We start from the raw sequence: 6,000 nt of genomic DNA on the forward strand, positions 1-6,000 counted from the left end.
ATTTATTTTTATATATTTTTAAATTGAAGTATAATTTATATACAGCAAAAACACACAAATCTTAAGTATACAGCTCAATGAATTTTTAATGTATATATATCAATGTGACTACCACTCCAATCAATATATGGAACATTTCCACCACTGCAGAAATTTCTCTCTTCCCAGTCAACATCCACTGCCTCACTCCTCCATCTCCAACCCCAAGGTAACTATTGCTTTGCAATCTATCACTATAGCTCATTTTTGCCTGTTCTTGAACTCATATGGAATTATAACTAGAATGGGCTCTCTGACTTCTGGTTCTTTCTTTCGGCATAATGCTTTTAAGATTCATTCACCTTGTGCATGTATCAAATGTTCTGTTTTGTTGCTGAGTCACGTTCCATTTCATACATATATATCATCATTTGTTTTTCCATTTACCTGTTGATGGACATTTGGATTGTTTCCAGTTTTTGCCTGTGATGAATAGAGATGCTATGGACATTTGTTTGCAAGTTTTTTTTTTTTTTTTGTGGTATTTCTTTACATCTTTGAAATGACCTTTAAAGACTTTCTGGCTTAGACCCTCTAGTCCTTTGACCACAGAGCTGACCTCAGCTGGGGTTTCCTGGGTAAGAATTTTTTAAAAAATTATTTATTTACTTTTAATTTTTTTCCTGGGTAAGAATTTGAAGGCACATTCTTAGCTCAGCCTCTCTGACTTTGGGACAGATGAGGAGGATGGTGAGTGTAAAATTTAGCCAAGAGAAAGACCAAGAAGAGAATTTGTGGCATTTTCACTGAAACCTGAAAAATGGGTTGGCACCTCGGGTGTTGCTTTGGTGATCTTATTTATTGCGTAGGGTTTGCATGTGAAATCACTGTCTAAAAGCAGCCGATTCACATAAGCAAGACAGGTGGAGCCTCAGGGCCCTGGAGGTCCTTGGAATGAAAAGTGTGCGAGTTACGGCAACTAACAAGAGAAGGGTCTGCTGTGTGCTCCCGTGCCCTGCTGTGCTGATCAGCCCCGTCAGGGCCCCACACAGTTCAGGTTCCACATCTAACTTCCGGGGGTGTCTGCAGCGCCTTCTGGCTGAACTCAAGTCTGGGTAACGGGGCATGGGGAAGCCAGTCTCAGGACTTGGAAGAAGCAGCCTTTGCTAATATTACTCTTTTAAATGGATCAACTTCGCCGCCTGCCTGGCCCCTTTCTCCCTAGCGGTTCCCCAGCTTCCCCTGATACCAGCCCAGTGTGCATCCCCAGAACCTGGAAGGCTTTCCGAGTCTGCCAGACAGACAGAACTTCCTGCTGCTCAGTCCTGGGGCTCCTGGCAATGCCACACCCTCTGTGGCCTGGGTCTGTATTCGCCTGGCCCCTGCCCCAAGTGGGGCCTTTGCCCTTATTATCGGACCAATGCCTCAGCCTTCTCGAGGGTCTCCCTGCCTCAGTCCAGCAGCCAGGGTGATCTTTCTAGAACACAAGTCTGACCCCAGCACTTTCTTGATTAAGGTGGGCCGTGGCTCCCCATTGCCCACAGGACAAACCTAAACTCCTCCTTGCGCCATAAAAAGGCCTCTGTGATCTGGCCCACCGTCACCCTGCAGTGCTCTTTCCTCCGACTGTCCCATCCACCCCCCTCCAGCTTCGCTGGACGTCGTCCTGGCTCTTTGCTTACGCAGCACAGGGTAAGACCAGGTTGACAAGGGAGGCGCTTGCCTTGGGTGCAGAATGCTTGGGGATGTCAAAAAAGTCAATAATCAAGATAATATTTAAATGCGATATTTTGACAATTCCCAATGAATGTGGAAAAAGCCATGATGAACAAAATAATAAAATTTTGCATAAAGACAGGATCCGACAATGCCAAGCCATATTGGAGCTGGAGGCAAAAAGAAAAACGCAAGCTGCACATGCAGGCTCTTATTCATCTTTTTAAATAATTACTTTTCCTGGAGCATTAAAGTTGAAAAATCTTGAGAAGTAGCAAAGTAGGTATATGAGAACTCACATTATTTTTAAGGTTTAAATATTTCATTTACACCCAAATCAGAGTTAATGATAATTTCTCTTTCTTGGCTTTAATGGGAGGAAACTCATCAATAATATTTTCAAACTCTAGTTCTGGGAAAAGTAGCTTTCCTGTCAGGCTCCAAAACGGCTCTGGGGCACTGCTGCGGCTGCTTCACCTGGGACGGCCCCCTTCTCCTGTCTAGGTGTGTAGGTTAAGGCAAGGTCCTGGGTTCTAAATCCTGGTACCACTACTCACCAGCTATGTGATTTGGGGAAAATTATTTAACTTCTCTCCATCTCAGTTTCTTCATCTTTCGAAGAGATATGATGGAAAATCCCCATTAAGGCTACTGTGGGAATACAGTGAGATTGCCCGTGTACAGCCCTGAGAAAAATGCAAAGTTATAAAAAATGTTCATTTTAGCATCCCCGGGTGGATCCTTGCTCATCGTTCAATCCTCAAGCCTTAGGAACCTTCTCTGACTTTTCCGGAAAGGGTTAGTGCTTCCCCTTCTCTGGGCTCCCATGATCCCCGTGCTGTTCCCCCAGTGTTGTCCTGATCACACTGCAACCTCCCGGTGTGTTGAAGGAAAGGGTTAGTGCTTCCCCTTCTCTGGGCTCCCATGATCCCTGTGCTGTTCCCCCAGTGTTGTCCTGATCACACTGCAACCTCCCGGTGTGTTGATCGTCAGCCTTCACCTGCGGACCCTGAGCAGCCTAGAGGCTGTGACCATGGGGACAGCTTCCGTCAAATCGAGTCTTGGCCATTTACGGTGAACTTGCTGTACCAGGAGGGACCCCAGACCATTCCTGGTGCCCAGCTCCGGGCCTGCTCCACTGTGAAGGAGGGAGGAGACGAGAGCTCTGCCCCAGGGGGTGTCACAGCCCAGGGGAGAGTTGACTGGCATGAAAAATGGGGACCCGAATTTAATAATAAGTCTGGGATTCAGCCCCACCCGGGCTTGGTGAGGTGTAGCCAAGGGCTGGGAAGGCCTGACGGTGTTCCAGGGAAAGGCCGGCTCTGCCATCACGAAGGATCTGGGTGTTTCCTGGACCCTGGGAAAGGGCCCTGCCGAGGAGTCACGAGCTCTGAGCGTGCTCCCTGCGGCCTGAGGACAGCCAGGCCCTCCAGCGGGGCTGCTGGGAGGGAGAGCTCCTGCGGCCTGAGGACAGCCAGGCCCTCCAGCGGGCTCCTGCGGCCTGAGGACAGCCAGGCCCTCCAGCGGGGCTGCTGGGAGGGGCGAGGCCCCTGCTGCGTGGGCATCCTCACGTCCGTAAAGGAGGGTGTCCGCTGGCCCTGTTGGGGGGTTCCCACATCCTGGGACGAGCACACGGCTTTTCATCCGAGCAGGCTCCCACACCTCCCCAGCGCAGCCTCTCTTCTAGGATTGTTGTAGAATTTGAGAGAAGTTCAATTATTTGAGCATAGAGAGGGCAGGACTCAGGAATGATTTTGAGAAGGAAAAATGGTTTATTGACAGCCGACCGGACTCTGGAACTTCTGTTTGAATCCCGAGCCCCGAACAAGATTTTCAAACAGTCCTTTATACAGAGAGGAAAGGCCAAATGGTCTTTGTTTCAGTTCTCAATAGGCTTCAATTAGCATATATATCTTCCACATCTTAGGTAAGCTTTTAGCATGGACTCCAGATATTCTAGATAAGCTTTTAGCATATTTACTTTTTGCATTTCCCCTAAATACTTAAAGTTTATAGCCCTTGCATTGTTAAACAGTTTCCTGGGACTGGAGCCTGTGGCCATTGTCCCTAAGGGCAGGACTGCAGCCTCTTACCGTTCCACACCCACAGCCTTCGGCTTAGGTTATCTCTGAAGAGACAAAGAGCCTTCCACCCATAGCCCACATCAGGATCCCTGCCGCCACTTCTCCACCAGGTTCATTTCCTGACTTTAGCAGGAAGAAGAATCCAATTTAGCCTCTTTGCTCTGGTGTCAACCAGCAGGTTAAAAAAGGAATTCTGATCAAATGGCTTATGGTTGGAGAAGGTGACCGTGGAGTCCACCTCAGTAGCTCAGGCAGAACCACACTCCCCACCAAGCCCATGTGGGCATCCTTCGCCCACGGAAGATACGTCTCCTTCAGGTGGTGGGAAAAGGGGGGAACAAAGAGAGAGGAGGCATGCATTTCCTGGGCACCGCACACTGCCCAGGGCCTCGTCCCAGAACTCTTCTAGTGGGTGATGTGTTTCAAAGGCCACCACACCCCCTCCATCTGTCCCTTCCTCCCTCCACCCGCCACCCAGCATCCATCCAACAGCTGTGTCCTAAACGCCTACCATGATTCGGGCACTGTGTTTGGTGCTGAGGATGCAATGATGAGAGACACAGAAACAGTCCCCACCCCGAGGGAGCTTCCTGTCTAGGAGACAGACAGTAAGGCAGACAAATGCCAACTCTCAACTGTGACAAGTGCCATGAGGTGCCATACATGGTGCTATGAAAAGCTGTAACCGGAGATTGAGCCCAGTCAGGGGAAGGAAGCTTTCTCAGCTGGAGCTGATAGCAAGGTGGGGAGGTGTGGGCTTGGGGAACGCGGAGCTGGAAGAGCCTTCTGTGGCAGGAGGAGGAAGAGAGCTAAGAAGGCAGAAGGAGAGGCAGCTGGCATGGCTGGCGTGCCGAGATCTGGGGACAGAGGGTGGTGAGCTGGATAGGTGGGGGTCAGCCCTTTAGGGCCCCGGGGGATGTTTTAGTCTTTCTCTTGGAAACACTCAAAGGCTTTCAGGGAGGGAGTGAATGACCAAGTTTGTGTTTTGAAAAGATGGGTTGGGGAGGGGGAAAGAGGTGAGGTGGGGAGCCCATACAGGGGGCTGATGTAGCTGTCCTGCAGATTTTGTTACAATAGGGAATTATGGGGCAACTATCTTTTTCCTATATAAATATCAAAAACATTGTATTCAGAGACACTTAGGTTTGAGTCTTAGGAAGCGAGAGGAAACGTTCCTGGTGAGAAGTTCTGCAGGGCACGCTGTGTATGGATTCCATCTGCTCCCGAGCAGGGACAGCGTCTGATTCATTTCTGTTCCCCCGGCACCCAGGGCAGGGCCAGGCATGGAGCTGATGAAAGAAAGAAGGAAGGGCTTGGAAGACTGCCCTTGTCCTGGTGCTGATGGCTCTCAGATCAGTTTTTCCCCTTGTCTGCTCTGCTTGGTGGGCAGGGAGGGCTGACCCCGCAGGCAGCCTTCCCCAGCCTTTGGCCTCAGTCTATGGGAGGCACTGGCAGAAGAATAGGGGTGAATAGAAGGGAGAAACCAGCTTATTTCTCCCCACCTTCTCTGCTTTGGAGTTGCAGTAGCTGCTGCACCTCCTCGTGGCTCTGGCTTCTTCAGGGTGACCCTGGCCCCTGACCATGCCTCCTTTCTCTGTCCCTATGGCCTAGGCTGTGACCTACTTCCTTCTTCATCCCCTGTACCCTTGCTTAGACCAACCAGAGGAGCCTGACCAGAACCCCATGCCCCCCTTCTCTACTGCACTGAGCTGGGACTTCAACACTATTTCATACCCATGAGCCTTTTTTGTTTTTAAGATTTATGTTCAAATTTATTTCTCTCCCCTCCCCTGTCTCCCCCCAGTTGTCGGCTCTCTATGTCCATTTGCTGTGTATTCTCCTGTGTCCACTTGTATTCTTGTCAGCGGCACTGAGAATCTGTGTTTCTTTTTGTTACATTGATGTGGGCTATGGGTGGAAGGCTCTTTGTCTCTTCAGAGATAACTAAGTTGTTTGACTTGTGGGTGTGGAACGGTAAGAGGCTGCAGTCCTGCTCTTAGGGACCAGCAGCGGCTCCAGTCCCAGGAAATGTTTAACAATGCGAGGGCTATAAACTTTAAGTATTTAGGGGAAATGCAAAAACCAAATACGCTAAAGTCTTATCTAGAATGTCTGGAGTCCATGCTAAAAGCTTACCTAAGATGTGGAAGATATATGCTAATTGAAGCCTATTGAGAACTGAAACAAAGGGACCATTTGGCCTTTCCTCTCTGTATAAAAG

Source organism: Dasypus novemcinctus, chromosome 21 (assembly GCF_030445035.2).
Source record: "Dasypus novemcinctus isolate mDasNov1 chromosome 21, mDasNov1.1.hap2, whole genome shotgun sequence".
NCBI classification, from domain to species: Eukaryota; Metazoa; Chordata; class Mammalia; order Cingulata; family Dasypodidae; genus Dasypus; species Dasypus novemcinctus.